Source organism: Hylobates moloch, unplaced genomic scaffold, assembly GCF_009828535.3.
Source record: "Hylobates moloch isolate HMO894 unplaced genomic scaffold, HMol_V3 SCAFFOLD_6, whole genome shotgun sequence".
Classification (NCBI taxonomy): Eukaryota; Metazoa; Chordata; class Mammalia; order Primates; family Hylobatidae; genus Hylobates; species Hylobates moloch.
This window is the reverse complement of record NW_026652281.1, coordinates 41603783-41625836: the sequence shown is the minus strand read 5'-3', so window position 1 is coordinate 41625836 and position 22054 is coordinate 41603783.

The window sequence follows — 22054 nt, the reverse complement described above, 5'->3', positions numbered from 1 at the left end:
CCTTCTAGTAACCTTGTTAACACCTCTGCCTGATGCCTAAAGCTATAGAAATACAGCAGTCCCCTTAAGGAAAGTCCAGAGTCCATAATGTTATTTGTAAGAACATGAAAAGCTAATTTGCTATGTGGTGTTAAAATGTAACCTCCCTTTATTCATCTTCAAATTTTTAGTAAAATTAAGACACACCAAAGCATTATCTTGGTACCAGAATGGTTTCTAGGGTGTAGCAAAGTTATAATTGGTAATATGGCTTATCTAGAGAGGAGAAGAGCTTGGTCCATCTGTCTACTAACAAAAACATACATCTTGGGAAGATATTACTACAATAGTCCAGAAGAAATAAGGATGACTATACTGGGAAACAGTATGGCGATTTCTCAAAAATCTAAACATAGAACTACCATACAATCCAGCAATCCCACTACTGGGTATTTATCCAAAGGAAAAAAAGCATATCAAATGGATATCTGCACTCCCACATTTATGGCAGCACTATTCACAATAACAAATATTTAGAATCAACCAAATTGCCCTATCAACAGAAAAATGGATAAAGAAAATATAGTATATATACACAATGGAATACTACTCAGCCATAAAAAAGAATGAACTTATGTCATTTGCAGCAACATGGATGGAACTGGAGGTTATTATGTGAAGTGAAATAAGCCAGGCATAGAAAGACAAATATCATGAATTCTCACTCATATGTGGGAGCTAAAAAAGGTTGATCTCAGGAAGGTAGAAAGTAGAATGATAATTATCACAGTTTAGGAAAGGTAAACTGTGTTGGGGGACTGGGGGGATGAAGAGAGGTTGGTTCATGGGTACAAACATACAGTTAGATAGAAGCAAGCAGTTTTAATATGCGATAGCAGAGTAGGGTGACTACGGATAACAACAATGTATTGTATATTTCAAAGCAGCTGGAAGAAAGAAATTGAAATGTTCCTGTATTAGTCTGTTTTTACACTATTATAAAGAAATACCTGAGACTGGGTAATTTCTAAAGGAAAGAGATTTAATTGACTCTTAGTTCCACATGGCTGGGGAGGCCTCAAGAAACTTAACTATCATGATGGAAGGGGAAGCAAACACATCCTTCTTCACAAGGCAGCTGGAGAGAGAAGTGCAGAGTGAAGGGGGAAGAGCCCCTTATAAAACCATCAGATCTCATGGGAACTCACTCACTATCACAAGAACAGCATGGGGAAACTACCCCCATGATCCAAGCACCTCCCATGAGGTCCCTCCTCCAACACATGGGGATTACAATTCAGATTACAACTCAAGATGAGATTTGGGTGGGGACATAGAGCCAGACTGTATCAGTTCCCGACACATGGAAATTATAAATATGCAAGGTGATGGATATCCCAAACACCCTGATTGATCATTACACAGTCTGCATATAACAAAATTTCACATGGACCCCCATACATATGTATAAATATATCAATTGAAAAATGAACAATAAAACTTCTAAGTGATTTTTCAAAGAGAGAGATACGGGTAGCTACTCGCAAAGCCCCTTGGACACTCACTGGCCACCATCAACATGGAGCCATGGAATCTCTCTGGAAAACCTCATCTATCTCCAGTACTGTACAAATGCATGGGTGACAAAGAACTGAGAGGCAAGAAAGAATGGCAAAGAATGAGTTAAAAGGTGGCCCTGCCATCTCCACACAGTACATGCCACCACAGTGTCTGGGAAACATATGTTTGCTGATTCTTTAAAACCTCCATATATATACAGAGTACCATCTTTCTTACCAAGAATTTTCTTCTTCATTCACATTGACAAGATATTTATTTTAATAATAAGTGCTGCTTTATTTGATTTGCTTCAGCAACTATGCTATAGTAGTCTGCTTTTATAGAAAGAGCAGTCCCATTATTTTTCTATTTTCCTCAGATTTTATGAATGTGTATGTATGTACCTATATACACATAAATGGCATATATGTTATTTTATATATATTATATACATAATAACAAATATATATTGTGGCCTCCTATTTATGCAGCCCAGTCCCCTCAAATGAGAATAATAACGTATACAACTCACTATGTAACATCTCTAGCTAAGTGTATCAGAAGCATTTCAAACTTAATACAGCCAAAAGTATATAAGTATAATAACAAATAAGACATAATTATCCCTTCACATTTTCACTTTCTCAATCTTTACCACTTAGTAAGTAGCACCACTATCCACTCAGTTGCTCAAATAAAATTCTAGGTGTTTTATTTGATTCTTTTTTGTTATCCTTCCTTTCTCCTCATCTATTCCATCATCATGTACTAAAATTCCACATGTAAAAAGATATTCCTAAAAGTGTGCAATTTGGATCCAAGCCACTGTCATATTTCCCATAGGTTATCATTATGACATTCTAACAGGCCTCCTTATTCTACTCTTGCTGCCTGAGCAGCATTCTCCACCTAGCAACAAAAATGGTATTGTTAAAATATAAATCAGATTGTGTCACTGCCTTATGTACAATATCTTGATAATTTCCAATCCACTTTGAATCACAACCAACTCCTCCTTTACTCTGGTTACATTTCAAGTGTTTAACAGCCACATGAGGCTACAGTATTGGGCAGCTCAGAGAAGATTTCTATAACTTCAGATAGTTCTACTGGATGGTGCAGCTGTAGACAAACTAGCTTATTCCCCCTCTGTTTCTTGAATATTCCAGGTTTGTCCTCGCCATCAAGTCTTTACCCTTGTTCTTCTTTCCCCATGGGTTGATCTCCCCCAGTCTGTATAGTTTCTCTTTTTTGGCAACTCAGCGGGGGGAGAAAGAATATCTCTCATCATTACAAGGCTCTTGGCTGAGATCCCTATAACAAAAGACAGATTAACAAGAAAAAAAGCATCCAGATTTATTTAATATAAATTTTATGTAACATAGGAGACTTCAGAAATGAAGACCCAAAGAAACAGGTAAATCTGTGTATTTTTATGGACAGTTTTGCCCAAGTACAATTGGAGGACAAAAGGGTATGCTCTAATGGTAACAAATTGAAGGGAACGTAGTAAGGCCTGTTTGTTCAGACTCTTCTTGGTGCCTTTATGTGATGTCCACTCCCTCCAGGTATAGGACAGGACACCTGTATCATGAGGGTCTTCAGGGGAGAAGGTCAGGGAGTGGCCTTCCAAAGTTTTATGACCTGCTTCAGGAAAGAAGGGTGAAGGGAAGGTAAGAGTGGCCTTCCTGCTTCTGCTGTATTCTCAAATTCCAGGCAGCCATATTTTAGAGTTGTAGGTCCTGAAACCTGTCACAGTGTGAATGTCATCTTTCCAGATCAATCTACAGCTACACCCAGGTAGTCCCTTTATATCACCCAGTTCAAACTTCTGCACAGCATTTATGGCTGTTTCATGTGTCTCTTGGCCATATTTGTTTGTTGTCTATCTTCCCCACAAGAATTTAATCTCCATGGTACTGAGACCTCAACTGTCTTGTGTTCATGTCTGTATTACCTATACGTAGACTAGTGTCGGGCAGATAATAGTCACTCAATAAATACTGTAGAAGGAAGGCAGGTGGGGGGAAATATGTTACTACTTACAGGACATATCACTTCAAATATATTAATATTTAGAAGAAAACATCTCACAAAAATAAAGCGAAGGCACCTAATATATACAATACTGAATTCAGTAAGTACATCTTGAACTGAATTACAAGTCCAATGCTTATATTCCAGCTCTTCCTCTATCTTGGACATATTTTGCTTCTAAGAGCATCCTTCTTATTTATTAAAAAAGCAATTCAGACTGCAGTTAAAAGATTCATTACAGTTCCAAATTCTGTTTTTTAATGAAGATGTTGAACCCAAAAGAAATATGCAATATTTTTAATATATCTAGAAAAATACTTTTTTATATACCATGTCTTATGCCAATAGTTTGTGAATATTTTAACTATGTTTTAAATCATCATCATATTGCATAGTCTTAAGCTGCTTAAATGTTCATGGAGTAAAATTTTAAGAAGCAAATTTAATCACATAACATTAGAGAAAGTTTTGCTATAAAGACACTGAGCTAGTGATTAAATTGGAATTTACAGACACATCTGCTTATGGATATTTAATTAACCACAACCTAATTGATTGTTAAGCAATTGATAAGATCAAATTAGAACAATCAAGACCCTTACATCATTCTGTAGTAGGTATGTCAAGTCACATAGATACAGCCAAAGAGCCAGGTAAAAAAAACCCTATCCTTATGAGAACTTCCTTTAGAAGTTTCTAGGTGTGGAAACCACATTCATTGTTCAAACAGAACTGGTTTACACAGTTGGGCTTTTATATATCTGGTCATCTTTGCAGACAGTTCTACTTAAAGAAAGAAATTCTCCAAGGAACCTACTTAGAAGGATATTCATGTCCTAAAACTCAGAAAAGGCCCACTGTGGTATACTCCACAAAACTCATTAACATGAAGATTTCCTTAAGTAGTTATAAGCTGAGGTTTTATCATACTCATTTTTGTATCATCCCCAGCAACTAAGACGTTACACTGAATATTACATTAACTACAAATAAGTAATCAATGTGTAAAGGGAAATGATGTAAAACAGCATATCATTGTCTTTTTAGATGAGGTTATATAACGGCAATAAAACTTCTGGCCATTCATAGAGCTTCTGTTAAATTTTTCATATCGCTCATAGGCACTCATGAAGGGGGCCCAGACTATTTGCAATAAAGAAATGTGGGCAGCATTTCCCAGTGCAGTGGCTTCCAATGGAAACACAGTGATGAGATAAGAATCATCTTCATATCCAAACTGCTGAATAAGAGCAAGTTCAACAGGGAAAGACCCACACTGCCAAAGATAGCTTGCTACTGGAGCTTTGTAATACTTGAGATTTACTGCTTATTAAAATGCAAAAGGCCATTACTTCCCCTAGAAGAAATTTTGTGAACAGAGATGAACCTAGGAAGCTTTTAGCCCATCTCCTGAATCATAAACAAAGAGCTCCATACACAGCAACTCTACAAGATGTAAAGGGGAGTATATTATATGATCCTTATTGGATTACTCAAAGCCTCAGTGAAGCTCCCTTCAAAAGTGATATAAATCAAAGCTAACTGCTTCCATAGAAAAGCAATCAAGTTTTCAAGAGAATATCTTTGTTCCCTGAGGTTGCACAGTAAGATTTAGATGCTTCTATTAGGACCTCTGCAATGGAGCATGCTTCAGTAATTACAAAAATCTAGCCTGGAAAAACACCTGGACAGACTCCCGAGCGAATTAAATAGAGCATTTGGTTTCAAGTTTTGTATACTTTATCGAAATATTTTCCCATCTACCTTATGAAAACACACACACACAAACACACACACACACACACATACACCCCTACTTTCACTACATTAAATTAGGATATTAAGTATGGTGAGTTCTAGAATCTTTTACTCTTTAGTATTATTTTCCAGTTTTAAATAAGCTTTGTTCTGTACTTCCATAAAGAAATGAACCCCTAAAAAAGCTTAAATCTGAGGAAAAATTATACCAAAAGAAACTGTATCTTTGGGAATACTGGGGAAGTTATTTAGGAATATGAAATCATTCCTTCCCCAGAGCCTTTTATATTAATCAAGATGGGGTTCCACTATCTTACTAAAAGATGCCTTTAAAACTAAGCCAAACAATAGTGATATCTTGGCTAAAAATAATTCCCTTCAAGGTATTAAAGTCCTCAGAGGGTCCATAAGACCATTTTTCTTTCTATCTCAGCCATGTGGTCAAATATTTAACAATGTTCTAGGTTTAAAAACACATGCAAATCTTGCTCTGTTTTGAAGCTGACTTTTGCCACTTGGAATAGTAAAAATCACATTCCATAATTAAAAGTTAAAAGAACTGACATTTATTTGTTGCTTACTTTGAGAATTTGATCAAATCAATATGCCTTCCAGATTGTCTTTTTTAGAAAATATATGTGCAAAATCAGTACCAAATTTTCCCCTTTTATAGTCTCTAAAAATGAATAATTATCCAGTTGAAAAGTAGTGAGTTGTACTTTTGTGCCTAAAACTGTGCTAGATTACAGAAAATGCAAATTAACCACAAGCTATAGTTCATGGCATCAAGGAGCCTGTAGTTTAGTGGGCAAAGATAACATAAAAATATGTGAATAATACAAGGTAATAAATATGTGTTCAATTCTGTGGCAAAATTATAGGTGTTGTAAGAATTCAGAGACATGAAAAATCAATAGAGCTTATCAGGGTTGGAGAATTTCGTAAAGAAAGTGCAACTTAACTTGGAGAGAGGGATTTAGACTTGATGTGATAAATTGTTCAGAGTAATTGTAGGTTTTTGAGCAGGGGAGTGACAGATGAAACCAATACTAGAGGAAAATTTATGGAGCATCAGTATGCAGGAAGTCTTAGATGATAGAAGAGCGTATGCTAACTAGAGGCCTAAAAAAATACCTCAGGGACAATATGATAAAGGCTTGGACTACAAGGTGGGTTATGGGAATAGAAAATTGACATTTTGAAGAAAAAATTGATAGGTCTTCATAACTGCATGGAAATAGTAGAGAGGGATTATATTATAACTTAGAATATATATTACATGAGTTAACAACCAGGCACACATAAAACATAATAATGCTGTCTTACTTTATGTTCCTCGGAAAGCACAGCCTGAGACAAGAGCATGGATGCAGGTCGTTTACTTGACAAAAATCCCTAGGAAGGAAAAAGTGAGAAAGTGGGAAGAGAGCAGCAGAGAAAGGATAAAAGCCAGTGAAGGGTGCCATTAATGAGCTGCCTAGCAATGTGGATGAATAGGGCTCGATCCTACTGGGGACCTCCACAGAAACCATGACTAGCATGTTTGAGAATTGCCCTGCTAGAAGCTGGGGAGGCTAAGGAATTCATCCGCTGACTACCTCACCCTTGGCTGAGAGTTGCCCTCAGTGGCATCATCTTCCCTGTATATCTTTGTATAACTCGGATTGAAGCCTTCTTTTGCCTCGAAGAAGGCAAGCAGAGCAGGGACACTCAGTGATGCAGGCCCGACAAGTAATGCTAGCAATGGCACTTTATAGCCACGGCTGCACAGATATCAGGTGGGGACTCAGAATGTTGCACTGTGAGCCTCTGCAATAATCAATGCAATTGAATACTTAACATAAGAATACCACATAGACAAAAGTCATGGAGAGAGACAGATGTTAATGGGTAATTACTCAGGCTCTGGACTCGGAGGTCTTTGGGTAGGAATTCAGTGTTCTCCTCTGCAAGACTTTAGGTGAGTTATACTTTACCTCTCTAAATTTCCCCAAGTCCCTCTACTGCTAAGTGATGACAATAATATTACCTAACTGGTTGTTACAAGAACTCAATGAATTAATGCATATAAAATAATTAGAACAGTGCAAAAACAATCCCCAAAAACATTGGATCATAGAAGTAGATTTTTAAAATTTGAATTCTTAGGGCAATTTACCAACAACATTAAATTAGTAGTGATTGTCAACATAAGATACCCAAAATTAAAATAAGCATTTTCATATGCATTCTTATTCCAATGACAGGATTGCTGATAGCTCTAATTAAGGTACTTAATAAAGCTCTGAAATTATACTAGCATGTGCCTAATAGCTGAATACTACCTTCTTCAATTAAAATTCTCACTTTCATCAAATATTAATTAATAATCATTCCATAGCCACTGCTTCTTATCTCTGGTAGCTGGAAAATGTCTCTCCGCAGCACTTCACAGGTAGTGAACCTGTATTCCTTCCCAGACTCTGAATAGCTGTCAGCACCAAGGAGGACAGCAGTTACTCTCTGAACTCAAGCAGTCCTCCTCATGTGTATTCTCTTTTAGACTTGACAAACACTATTCATTCATTCCAGGTATGACACATGCATGTTATGAGTTCCATCATATACACCCACGTGCAGCAGACAGTAGTAAGGAAACGAATTTTAAAGATAGTTAAAGAGCAACTAAAGAGCAATCTGCCTCCATAATTATGGTCAATGTCCACCTCATCCTTTATTGATTATTAAGTCTCAAAGTCAGTAAGTTCTACAGCGGTACTACAGTAGTTTAACTGGAGGGACCTCAGATAAATATTTATAGACTCATAAAAAAGGTCCAAAACACAGTTCCATAAAATATTAAGTTCAGAAATGACCTCAAGATCCAGACTGTATAAACAGAGGAAAGAAATATAAAAAACATTTGCCCATAATCATACACTGGTCTCATCACCAGACAAACCATATAGACCTCAAGCCAGCCAAACAGGGCTTCTCCTGCTTCACTGGATTGCCTCTCAGAACCCTCCCCCGCACCACGTCCATGGCCCTGCACATGCCCACACTTCCATGACCCATGGAGAGAAAGGCGAGGTAAGTTCGTTACTTAGACTATCCAGTAACATTGGAAGACATTTTTGTGACAAAGGATTTCCACATCCAGTCTGTTCCACTGATGGGCTTCATAGTGTATCTGGAAGAGTGTCCACATGGGCAACGTGAACTTCATTCATAAATACTCATGTGAATATGAGATTTTGCACAAATGCAAAGATATAAATTAGGATAGGAGGGCAGGAGAGAAGGGGAAAATGGAAAATGTTCATGACAAAGGAGTAGAGGAAAGGAAGGAAATACACAGTGTTCAAATATAGTACCAGAGTGAGAATATATAGCTTGTACTTTTCAAGGATTCTTTTTCTAACTATGAAAATAATATGCAATCATTATAGAGAATTTTTTAAAATAAGAAGATAAAAATCAAATAAAAATCAAATATTATCCTACTTCTTAATATTGTCTACTGCTAACAGCTTGTTTTGTTTCCCTTTTTTGTTTCCTTGAAAACACAAAATAATTTACAAATTGGTATATAGCTTTTCCACCTAATTTTACGTTGTAAACATTTTCCTCTATCACTCTACAAAACGGTATAAAAATAGTTTGTAGTAGATATACTCGCTAGGAAGGATGGAGAAGTAAGTCTCCTGAAATAACATTTTTTAAATCTGGCATCTAATCAGAAGTAAAGCTAAGTTTTCCTCCATAATACACTAAAAATGACAGTTTTATGGAGTACTTAGATATTCTCCCTCTCACTTATTTTGTTACTATTTAGGTGAAATGTTATATTTCTTCATTCTATATGGTGACCAGAAAAGGAACATGCCGGCATCTCCCTAATCTAAAGCATATGAAAGATGGTTATTCAAATGGTTCCAATAAAGCTGTTATCTCTATGTGGTGCCTGAATTTCCTTACCAAGAAATAAAGCCTTTTATTCTACAACAAGAGTCAAAATGAAAATAAACCTAAGGGGGAAAAATGATACTATTTCACACTACGGTACAAATGACTGATAGCAGAGGCTTTTCTGAGGGCAGATGTGGACCAGAGACATGGTAAACAAAATGTGATAAACTAAGTACCTCAAGAAAAGAGTAGACCTTCTCAAGGCACAAGAGTTACATTTCTAAGGCACAGATTTCTGTTGCAAACAGAAATCGAAGGTACTAAAGGCAAGTATGGAGTTAGACAAGCCAGCCCACTTCTTTTCAAATAAAGCGTCACTAAAGCCTTGCCCAGAGGTCAGCTGCCACAGCGTAAGTGAATATTACAGGACTGGCATGAAGGAGTTACAAGGAACCAGGGAAATCATCCAGCCCACTTACCTGCCCCAACCCAAACTCCTTAGCTCATCCAGTTTTTGGCATGTCTAAATCTCAAATATTTATTATTGAGTCAAAAGTTTTGTTTTCCTGATTGTCACCCTCTGATTTGAATTCCTTCCTCTAGAGCCAAAAGAAAATCTACTCCCTGGAAGAAATGTCAATCTTTGAGACACTTAAAAGGAACTACCATATGTCCCCTTAGGCTTTTCTGCAAGCTACACATTTCTGGTTTCTCTCATTCCTTCTACTTTATGGTATCCCTCATCAGTTTTGTAATGTTAAATAACCTGCAGTTAGTTATCAATGAACTTCTTTTAACCAGTGTCCAGAACTGTTCACATTACCCAAGATCTTATCTGACCAACACAGAATTTAGTAGCAATTACTCTTGTGATATTGAAATTATATTTTCTTGTTTGTCCTCAATATGAGTTAGCTTTGTTCATGTGTCTCCCATTAGTTTTACAGTCAGTCACTCTGCCATCTTCTTTGTTCAAATTTTCTTAGGATCATCTAATTCTCAAGACATCTTTCAGAATCTCTACATCAATGCATACAACATAGATGAACGTCAAACATGTGATGCTAACTGAAAGAAGCCAGACACAAAGGCCGCATATTGTATGATTTTATTTATATGAAATATCCAGACTAGAAAAATCTATGGAGACAGTGGTGATGTTTGCACAGCATTGGAAATATACTAAAAACCACAGAACTGTACACTTTAAAATGATTAAAAGATCAATTTCAAGTTCAACGAATTTGATCTCAATTTTTTTAAAAGTAAATGATAATGTGACAGGGAAAAACAAGGATAAGGACATAAACTTTAACCAAGTTATACTCACGAAATAGAATATATTCAGCCATGTAAAGGAATGAAGTATTCATACATGGTACAGTATGGATGAAACTTGAAAGCTAAGTGAGAAAAGCCAGGCATAAAAGGCCATGTAATAATTGATTGTATGTACATATCATTCTATGTAAATAAAATATCCATAGTAGGCACATTCATAGAGACTGAGCATAGATAATTACCAGAGGATCAGGGAAGGTGGAGTTAGGAGTGATTGCTAATAGGTGCAGGGTTTCTTTTGGGGGTGTTGGAAAGGGCCTGTTCAGAAAGCTGGAGAAAAGCACATCTCTTTCTTCCTCTGCCCTCTAAAGCCTCACCTCGCAAGTTGAACCATAAATGTCAGCAGGGTACTGAACAAATCCTCAAACAATTTTTACTCCCTGTGAAAAGCTGGATTAAACAAGCCTAACGAAATAGCATTAACAACATAATAATAATGCCAATTGCTACTTTATAAGTAACAAGTAATGATTAAGCTCTGAATATTAACAGAAAAGTCAGATTTTCATACATTCACTCCACAAGTACTTATTGAGTACCTATTATGTCAGGCATTATGAGATAGTGCAGTGAATAAGTTACAGCCTGTAAAATCTATTTTAATGATTTTATTTATATACCTGTGTACTATTACAAATCCATGTTTTTATAGATGGGGACATGAACAAAGCTAATAAAGTTGCTCATATCACATCAGATTCCAAGGTAGTACCTGTTGCTGAAGTTTTCTAGGCAAACCTGCATAGTCACATAGTAGACAAAATTTGATTAAATGATCTTGACAAAGCGATCAAAACTTAAGAGTATCATTTAGTCTAAATTTGTTTTATATTGGTTTATATGCTACTCAACATTGTTATGTTGTTAGTATATAAGACTAACAACTTTTGTATTGTGATCTTTTTACAAATGATATTTTTGGGAAAAAAAAAAAACACTCCTCAAGTTAATCTTAAGGTTATTTCTAAAGTTCAAACTCTGTACAAGTAGAAAAAAATTTCACTTTGATAAAATTAAAATTTTAAATGAATCATGTACCTAACAGTGGTTCCAGATGTATGTAATATCAGGAGATTTTTAACTTTGAATCGATTTGCAGTGTTTTAAGTTCAAGCTCTTCTTTGTTAATTGGTCATTGTTCAAGATTATATGTGGAAGTCATAATAAGTTATAAGAATTTATTTCCTTGTTGACAAGGAAAGTTCAATAACAGCATTATTTAATGATTGCAGGATGTAACTGCAAATAACTGTCCTAATTTTGACTTTCTAATTAATTACTTTCAGGATGGAAATAGACTAGGTATCATTCATAATGGCAGAAGACACAGTGTTTTGTTTCTTTTTTTAATTCATAATCATTTTGCTGTAAATATTTTTCTAAAATACGAATGACTCATTATAAGACCTAGAAAATAATTTGCTGATCCTCAGTAAACATAAACATATATTTTGTGATATTTATTGAATTTGATCAATCCCAATAATTTGATTTTGAAGAGTTTGTATGTGTTTAAGCTCTTTCACAGTGCAACACATCAGAGCTCTTGATTTCGCCACACAGCCACTAGGTACACTGTCCAAGTTGTGCTGACTTCGGAGTTAAAGCTTACTTTAGAGGAAGGAAGAGGTACTTTACATATCCTGAATACCTGCTACCATTTTCCAGCAGATTGGGCCAAACTATTCCATATAACTTATCATGAAAATGCTTCCTTTGACCTGAAATACACTACCAATAAGCCCTGATCAGATGTTACAGATAAAGATAAATTGTGACATTTAACCACTTCTAGCCAATCAGGGGCTTTCTTGGTGAAAGTGAAGTACAAAGAATCAACTACCATCAACTAAGAGGTTTCTCTTGGTGGAAGAGGGATGGAAATGTCTTTATATAGCAGATACTTTTTTTTAAGCTTGACAAAGAACAGTGAGAACTGGTGCATCAAATTGTAGAAGCTAGTTTATTACTATGAAAATATTAATTAACTTATATAAGCCAAGATAGAGTAATCAAGAACAAGCAGGATTTCTGTTGTATCTTTTCCACTGGAATTCTACACCTGACATTTGATTCCTATCTAATCCAAAGGATCAGTCACATTTGTGCAGGTTCATTCAGGTTGTTAATATTTCTGAGTTCCCTAACCACTTACTTATCTCAGGCTTCCTAGTAAATAGTCTGCATGGAATACAAGGCAGAAAAATTGGTTCCAAGTGAATGGCCAGTCACTTAAAAGCACAGCCATCTTTTGGTCACCAATAATTCCTTAGAAAAAGAAAAGATAATTTCTGAGTTAACTAATTTGTTAATTCAGTCAATTACAAATATTTCTTGGGAAAATACTTGGTGTCAAGCTGAATAAAAAATATTCTCATACCTCAGACACATATTTATGAAGAAACTTAGCAATACAGACAATGACAAAACTGAGACCATATTGAACGGGAGCTAGGAAGAACTATTCCAATTTGATACTCATCCCACAGTATCACAAACGAAGTGGTTAGGACTGTTATACTGACCGAAAAAAACCTGAGAGTATAAAGTTTGAATTAGGCAAATATAGTATTTCAGGGTTTTTTACCAGTAAGTTGGGCACAGTAAGAGATGGAATTGAATGACAAACAGTAATACATAACATCAAATGGGTTGCAACTTCATGTTTCTGAGTGGACAGTGATCAACATAGCTGTGATTACTGGTCACAAGTTTCTACATTACTATAGGAGAAAATAAAATCTGGAACCTAGTAAACTATTCACAGTTAAATCAAGGTTTTTGGCTTTAGCTAGAGTGGTGATTTGAAAACCAAGTAATGTAGCAGAGCATGATGATATCAAAATCCTAAAAAGTTGTGTTTCTGTTAATACAGATTCAAAATACACAAAGCAAAAACCAACCAAAAATACACTGATATGGTTTGGCTGTGTCCCCACCCAAATCTCATCTTGAATGATAGCTCCCATAATGCCCACATGTCATGGGAGAGAGCCGGTGGGAGGTAATTGAATTATGGAGGCGGGTCTTCCTCTTGCTTTTCTTATAAATGAATAAGTCTCATGAGATCTGATGGTTTTATAAAGAGGAGCTCCCCTGCACAAGTTCTCTTGCCTGCTGCCATGTAAGACATGACATTGCTCTTCATTCGCCTTCTACCATGATTGGGAGGCCTCCCCAGCCATGTGGAACTCTGAGTCAATTAAACTTCTTTGCTTTATAAATTACCCAGTCTCAGGTATGTCTTTATTAGCAGTGTGAGAACAGACTAATACATCCACCAAGGAATAACAGATACGTCCATAACTATATTGGACCTGTGAAACAATATGAAGTAGTCCAACATATAAGTAACTGAAATATCAGAAAGAGAGGATAAAGAGATTAATGCCAGAAAAATTCAAATGGCTAAAATTGTCCAAATACTAAAAAAAACTTGAACACGCAAGTCAAAAAAATTTAACGAGCCATAAGAATAATAACTATAAAATAACTAAATCTAGGCAAATAATCATTAATTTTATAAAAACCATAGATATAGCCTAAGGAAAGGGGACTTCATAATGCTAAAGAAGTCATTTCCCAATGCTAAAAGGATGTGTTCAACACGCAGCTTGAGAAAAAGAATGCTTTATAAACAGGGGACCAACCATAACATTTGACTTCTTATCAGAAACAATGCAAGTCAAAGACAATGGAAGAAATATTTAAAGTGCTGGGAGGAAAAAAATCTCTCAACCTAAAATTCTGTATCTAAGAATTAAAGGTTAAAATACCTTTAAAACACAAAATCAAAATTAATGCATCTTCAGATAAACACAAGCTGGGAAAATTTGTCACAAAAAGAGCAGACCTGTACACAAAAAATAATAAGGGAAGTTATTCAGTTTGAAGACAAACGCAGCAATGAGATGAAGAATGCAGAATGATTAAACTGTGGCAAATGTAAGATGCTTTTCCTCATTTCATTGTTTCTTTACAAAATAATAAATAATTCAAAACAAAAATAAAAGTCATATGGGATTTATAGGATATATAGAAGTAAATGTATACCAACAACAGTACAAAGGACAGAAGTCAAGTAAATAAAACTATAATATCATAAGTTTTTAATACATGGAATGATGTGATATTCAAGGTAGTTTTTGATAAGTGTGTATATTGGATCCCTTAAAGGACCTGGTAAAAATAAAAATTCAAAAAGTTAAATTAAAAAGCCAATTCAGAGAACAGAAAGCAGTACCTAAAAGCAGCCAGGAAGCCAGGAGAGGGGAATAAAAGGTAACAATGATCAAACAGGACAAAGAGAAAATGAATACAGGACAGTAGGCTGAAACCTAACCATACTAAAATTTCAGTAGATACACAGTAAAATCATAGTCAATGTGTGAAACCAATTATAAGTCAGAAATTGTCACAGCACTTTTTAAAAGTAACCCAAACATATGCTGTTTATAAGTAAATTACTTTAAATAAACAAGTACAGAGATGATGAAAATTAAAGAAAGGAAGAAGATATACCATATAGTCTGTAAGCATAAGAAAGCAAGAGAAGCTATGCTAATATTAGGCAAATACACTTCAAGACATAAAATATTAACCAAGAGTAAAAGGGATTTTTCATAATCATAAAAGAATATGTTCACCATAAAAGCAAAAGCATTCTAATTACACTATTAAAAGAGCATGAAACTACATGGAGCAAAAAACTCAAAAAACTAAAGAGAAAAACACATAAATACACAATTATAGTTAGAGACTTTAATTTTGCCCTCATTAATTGATAGACTAAGCAGATAAAAAGTTAGTAAGAATATAATACTTAAAAAACATTATGAATCAATTTGACCTAATAGTTATGGAGGACAGCATCTATTCATACATAATGCCCATTCTTTTCAAGTCTGCATAAATAATTCACCAACATAAATAAATAGACCATAAGTTGGACCACAAAACAAGTCTCAATATTTTTAAAGGATTAAAATCACAGAGCATATTCTCTGACCTGGTAAGATTCAAATAGAAATTAGTAGCAAAAATACACCTGAAAATTTCCCAAATATTTACAAATGAAGAAAAACATTCCTTAATAATCCATGGATCAAAGAAAAAATTCTCAAGATACATTAAAAGGCATTTCCAAATTAAAAATAATCTTAAAAAATAGAAAATCTGAGGAAAGATTATAGAAATTGTATAAAGATTTTATTGCTAAAAAAAGATTTTAACTAAAACTTCCCACCTTAAGAAGCTATAAAAAGAAGAGAAAATTCAATTTAATAAGTAAAAGAAAATGAAGAAAATAATAAAGGTAATAGCGGATATCAAAATAGTGGACAAAGTTCAGAGAGAAAAATATATAAAAACAATAGGTTGTCTTGAAATGATTAATAAAACGGATAAACCCCTAGCTAAACCAACATAAAAATAAAACACAAATTATCAATTATAGAAATAGTGAAGAGATCATCACAACAAATCTTATAGGTATTAAAGATAAGAATATATTATGCACACATTTATTCCAATAGACTTGACAAGTTAGAGGAAACGGATATGTTATTTGAAAGAAATAAATTATCAAAATAATAATTACCAAAACTGACACAAGAAGAAATAGAAACTCTGTATGTTCCTGTACTTTTTGTAGAAAATGCTTTTGGAATTAAAGCATTTCTACATGGAAAATGTGAAGGCACAAGTGAATTCTAGCAAACACTTGATGAAGAAATAATACCAATACCATCAACTTTTTTCAAAATACAGAAGTGGAAAAAAGTATTTCACAACTAATCATCCTGACGCTAAAACCTGACAAGCATATTAGACAACAAATAACATAGCCACAAAAAGTCTTAATAAAATATTAGCAAATAAGATTTGGCAACATATGAAAAGGATAACACCACATAACCAAATGGGGTTGATTCCAGAAGTACAAAGTGAGATCAAAATATTTTTAAAAAATCAATACAACATACATATTATAAATTATATTGATTTATAATCTATATTAACAGAATGAAGAAAAATGTATATGCTTATCTCAATTGCTACAGAAACATTATTTACAATATGCAACAATTAATGATTAAAAACTCTCAACAAGCTAGGAATAGAAGGAAACTTCTCAGTCAGATAAAGACATCTATGAAAAGTCTACAGTTGCTGGGCACAGTGTCTCACACCTGTAATCCCAGCACTTTGGGAGGCTGAGGGGGGCGGATCACCTAAGGTTGGAAGTTTGAGACCAGCCTGACCAACATGGAGAAACACCGTGTCTCCTAAAAATACAAAATTAGCCAGGTGTGATGGCGCATGCCTGTAATCCCAGCTACTCAGGAGGCTGAGGCAGGAGAATCGCTTGAACCCGGGAGGCGGAGGTTGCAGTGAGCCGAGATCATGCCACTGCACTCAAGCCTGGGCAACAAGAGTGCAACTCCGCCTCAAAAAAAAAAAAAAGTCTACAGTTAGCACCACACTTAGTGGTGAAATATTGAACGAGTTCCTCCTAAGACTGAGAAAAGGCTAAGATGCTCACCCAAACTTCTCATCTATTTGATAATTTACTGGAAGAATCTCACAGTGCAATAAAGTAAGAACCAGCAATAAAAGCATAAAGTTCAGAAAGGAAGAAATAAAATTCTTTTTATTCACAGTCAATATGATTGCTTTACATAAAAAATTCTAAGTAAAATTTTTTAGATAAAAAACACTAGAACTAATTAATTTAATACATCATCGTACATGATGTCAGTATTTTAAAAATAAATTCTAATTCTATGTATTAGTAAGCATTGGAAAATACAATGTTTAAAATGTCATTTTGAATAACTAAAAGCAAATCTATACACACATACCTTTAACAATAAATTCAGTGAAAATTGTACAAGACTTCACTATTATGTTTATAAAAACTATGCTGAAAAAAATAAAGACTAAAACAAAGAAATATGACATAAACAGAAATATTGGTATTGTTATGAAGACAATTCTTTCCCCAACTGATCTGCAGATATGTTACCATCACGATCAGCATCCCAGCAGACATTTTTACATAACTGACAAGCTGTTTCTAAAATTTGTTTGAAAATGCAAAGGATGTAAAGGGAAAATAATCAATCTTGGAAAAGAAGAATGAATTAGAGGATTTACAAAGTGTAATTTAACGCTCTTAAAGCTCTAAAAGCCAAATCAGTGTGGTGTTGGCCTAAGGATGGACAGACGGATAAAAGGAACTAAATAAAAACTTTAGAAATATACCTGCTCTTGACCTAAGACATCTGTTTCAAAGTAATTTAATGAAAAAAGAAAGCTTTCCAACAAATAGTGTTGGGAAAAAGCGGGAGTGCTGGGAAAAAAAGTGCTGGGAAAAACTCACACCATTTATAAATTTGATTTAATAGACATTATAAGTATAAAAACTAAAACTCTAATACCTCCGGAAAAAAAAGGAAAATATTTTTATGACCTGGAATATGTAATGAATGTTTTTATACCAAGCACAGAAAACACACTATCCCTAAAAGTAAATAATTGATGAAATGGGTTTCACCAAAATCAAAAACTTCTGCTCATTAAAATAAACCATTACCAAAATGAATGGCAACTCACAGATTGGGTAAAATATTTGTAAAACATTTATTTGTAAAAGAATCCTTACCTAGGCCGTGCATGGTGGCTCACACCTGTAATCCCAGCCCTTTGGGAGGACGAGGTGGGTGGATCACAAGGTCAAGAGATCAAGACCACCCTGGCTTTCATCCTGGATTTCATATGGTGAAATCCCATCTCTACTAAAAACACAAAAATTAGCTGGGTGTGGTGGCATGCACCTGTAGTCCCAGCTATTCAGGAGACTGAGGCAGAAGAACTGCTTGAACCTGGAAGGCAGAGGCTGCAGTGAGCCAAGATTCTGCCACTGCACTCCAGCCTGGCGACAGAGCGAGACTCCATCTCAATTTAAAAAAAAAAAAAAAAGAACCCTTATCTAGAATATACAAAGAATGTCTACAACTTAATAATAATTAACAACAAAAAAAGCAAATTTAAAAATGGATTAAAGACCTTAAACTGAAAGTTTACAAAGGGAGATTCACAAATATGCAGTAAGCAGTTAATAATTCTTGAAAATTATTGGGCAGCAGGGAAATGCAAATTAAATTCAGTAAGATGTCCCTATCTACTCAAAAGAATAGCTATCAAAATATTGAAAACCTTAAATTTTGGCAAGGATAAAGAGGAAATTGAACTTTTATGCATTGTTGGTAAACATGAAAAATGGTACAACTACATTAGAAAACTATAGGGAAATTTCTTATAAAGTTGAAGAGTAAATATAAGTTTGGTCCAGCGATTTCACTCCTAGTTATGTACCCAAAAGAAATAGAGCTAATATCCACAGCCAAGACAGATACAACAGTGATCATAGCAGCTCTATTCATAAAACCCAAAATCTTTTTGTAAACTGCCTATTCACAGACAAATTATGGCATATTCAAACAACTATTACTCAACAATAAAAATTTACAAGCTGATATTTACAACAACATGGATGAAACCAGACACAAAAGAGTATTACCACATAATTACATTTATATAAAATTTTAGGACAGCAAACTAAACTGGTAATAAAATCAAAACAGTGATTGCCCATTTGGGTTGGAGAGGGGGATCGACTTGGAAGGAGACATAAGAATTTTCTTAGCTTATTAAAGTATTCTATACTTTGATAGAGAAGTGGCTAACAGAGGTGGCTGCATTTGCCAAAACTTACCATATTGTACACTTAAGATCTGTGTGTTTTGCTTTATGTCAAATACGTTGCAATTAAAAATAAAAGGGGGAAATAAACTCTGATGAATATTAGAAACCTGATTTTAATAGCTCACATCTTCTAAACATATTTTAAACAAATTTAAACAAATTAGTAATTTTTTATTCTGCTGTTGTTTTTCCCTGCTATGACTGTAAATGATCCTTCATCACCACTCAGTGATCTGCCTCTAAGACTGGAAATTACTGAGAAAATCTCTAAATTTTCTTAGTTCCCAAAGCCTAGGTTTGTTTCATTAAATACGGATGGAAACAAAGAAAGTATCAGGTAAAACATTTGAATTTGGCTTTAGTCAAATATGGTCTAATACTAAACAAAAAGTTATTTCATCCCAATGCTAAGTTCAGTACAAAGAAAATAGATTTTAATAATTTAAAATATGACTTGTAAAAGGTTAACTTAAACATTGACTACATTTATTTATCAATGTCGTTTGTTTCTCAAATACTCCTTCTTGTCATTATTTGCAAAACTTAGTAAATCGTGATTTCAAGTTCAACCATCTTTGGAACACAGATATGACTCAGGTTACCTTTGGAGGTTCTCCTTGATTATCTATTCAAAAAAAGCTAATTTTGACTTTCTATTTTATGGGCTTTCATTCCCAAAGTCAGAAACCTTTTTATTCATTCAATGGTAGTTTCTTTGTATTCCATATTCCAAGGTGTCTGAGGCTGGTGATGAGACCTTTTTAATATAAAACTAAGATTTCTCCACTGTATAACAGGAACAAATTAGGGCATTCATCTAAAAAAAGCAAAGTACCTGAATAGTGCAATCTCTGATGAAGAATGGGCAAAAAATGGCACTTGAGTCCTCTAAATTACAGCCTTAGTTCTTGTCCTTTAGAAGGAAAAAAATCAGAAGAACATTAGACTAAACTAAATTGAACAGAAAAGCCAATAGTGAAGAATAAACTGGAAGGTGCTCAAATCAGGAGAGTGAAGGTGAATGCTGAGAACATAACAAGTTTCAAAGGTAGTATGCTTAACACCCAGGGATCTGAATCACATGACACACTATATTCAGTCGAGTCCAATCTAAGCTTCACAGTTTCTCAAAATAGAAAAAAACAGTGTTACCAATTCAGACTGCAGATGCTCAAGAAAAGCTGTTGATGTCAGATGTTAAAATGGGGCCAGGACCTTAAGCAAAATGAAATGAAAGAGTAAGAAAATTTTCTGGATACTTCAGGTTAAAATGTGTGTTTTTGTTAAAGCAAATGTAGATTTTTTAGCTTACGAGTTTAAAAATAAATAGATTACAGGATTTGTGAGTCCCTTCTGATGGCTAGAATATATGTTTATCACCTCAAATATCAGAATATTTCAAGCAAAGATGTTTGGGGCCTGGATATTCATATCACAATTTTTCAATTAACTTTGCACATGTAGACACAATCTCAGTGGTGATTTGTATTTCATTTGAGAACCGTTTTAGTTTGGTGGAAATGGCCCCAAGGAATACTCTCTGTGCAAACCCAAGACTATGACACATTTACAGAGCTGGGCTAACAGTGAAATACAGAGGTTTGAGGGCCATATATTTTCTGTGTAATTAAGGAAAAAAAGATCTATGATGCCAGATTTTGAATTTGAAATTAAAATATTCCTTGCTTTCTACCATACCTTCAAAATGAGGTTTTAAGCATCACATGGCTTAGTTAAATAGATAAGTAACAGAATTGTTTTTTTCTGGCCTCTCTTTCATAATTCAGAGAATTATGTAACTATACTCCGTAACTACCATAGAAACATAAATATTATGATTATGTGTTTAATATAAATAATTTTATATTTAGAACAATTAAAATTCAGATTAAATATGGAAAACACACAAAGTGAAGAGACCCCTTAAATCTTTTTTTAACCAAGTGCACAGTAATCGGTACTTTTAAATGTATTTCTTTGTAAAGCCAGAAAATCAAATCATAATCAGGTTTTCTCTTAATAAGATGACTAGGTTATTAAATGTGGTTCAGAAAGAGGCTAGAGATATCTTTCGATTACCAAAGGAAACTTCTTGATACCCAACTGTATTCCTCTTTTTCTCTCATAGCACCTTTCTCACAGGAACTGCTCAAGACATGGTATCCTATCTGAATTGAAGAGGGAGTATATATTTACACTAGCAGGAGAGGTGAGCTTCTCAAACATTGTCTCTAAAAAATTACTTGAAGCTCATATTAAAGATTCAGGCCGGGCACAGTGGCTCATGCCCGTAATCCCAGCACTTTGGGAGGCCAAGGAGGGTGGATCACGAGGTCAAGAGATTGAGATCATCCTCGCCAACATGGTGAAACCCCATCTCTTCTAAAAATACAAAATCTGGTGTGGTGGCATGCTCCTGTAGTCCCAGCTACTCGGGAAGCTGAGGCAGGAGAATCACTTGAACCCGGGAAGCTAGAAAATAGTACAGTGTGAGATTAAACTGGAAGCCTCTCAACAAGAAGAGACAGGTCTGTAAAATTCCAATTCGACATTTTAAGGGCTCTCTAATTTCACCCTACCTAAACTTTCCAACATTATCTCCCTTAATTCAAACAAAATCCTTTGTGGAGGTCAGGCTGGTGTACTCAAGGCGGGCACAGTGGGTGTGGGCAGAAAGTAAGGCATTACCATCAGTATACCGGGTTGGAATCATGGCTTA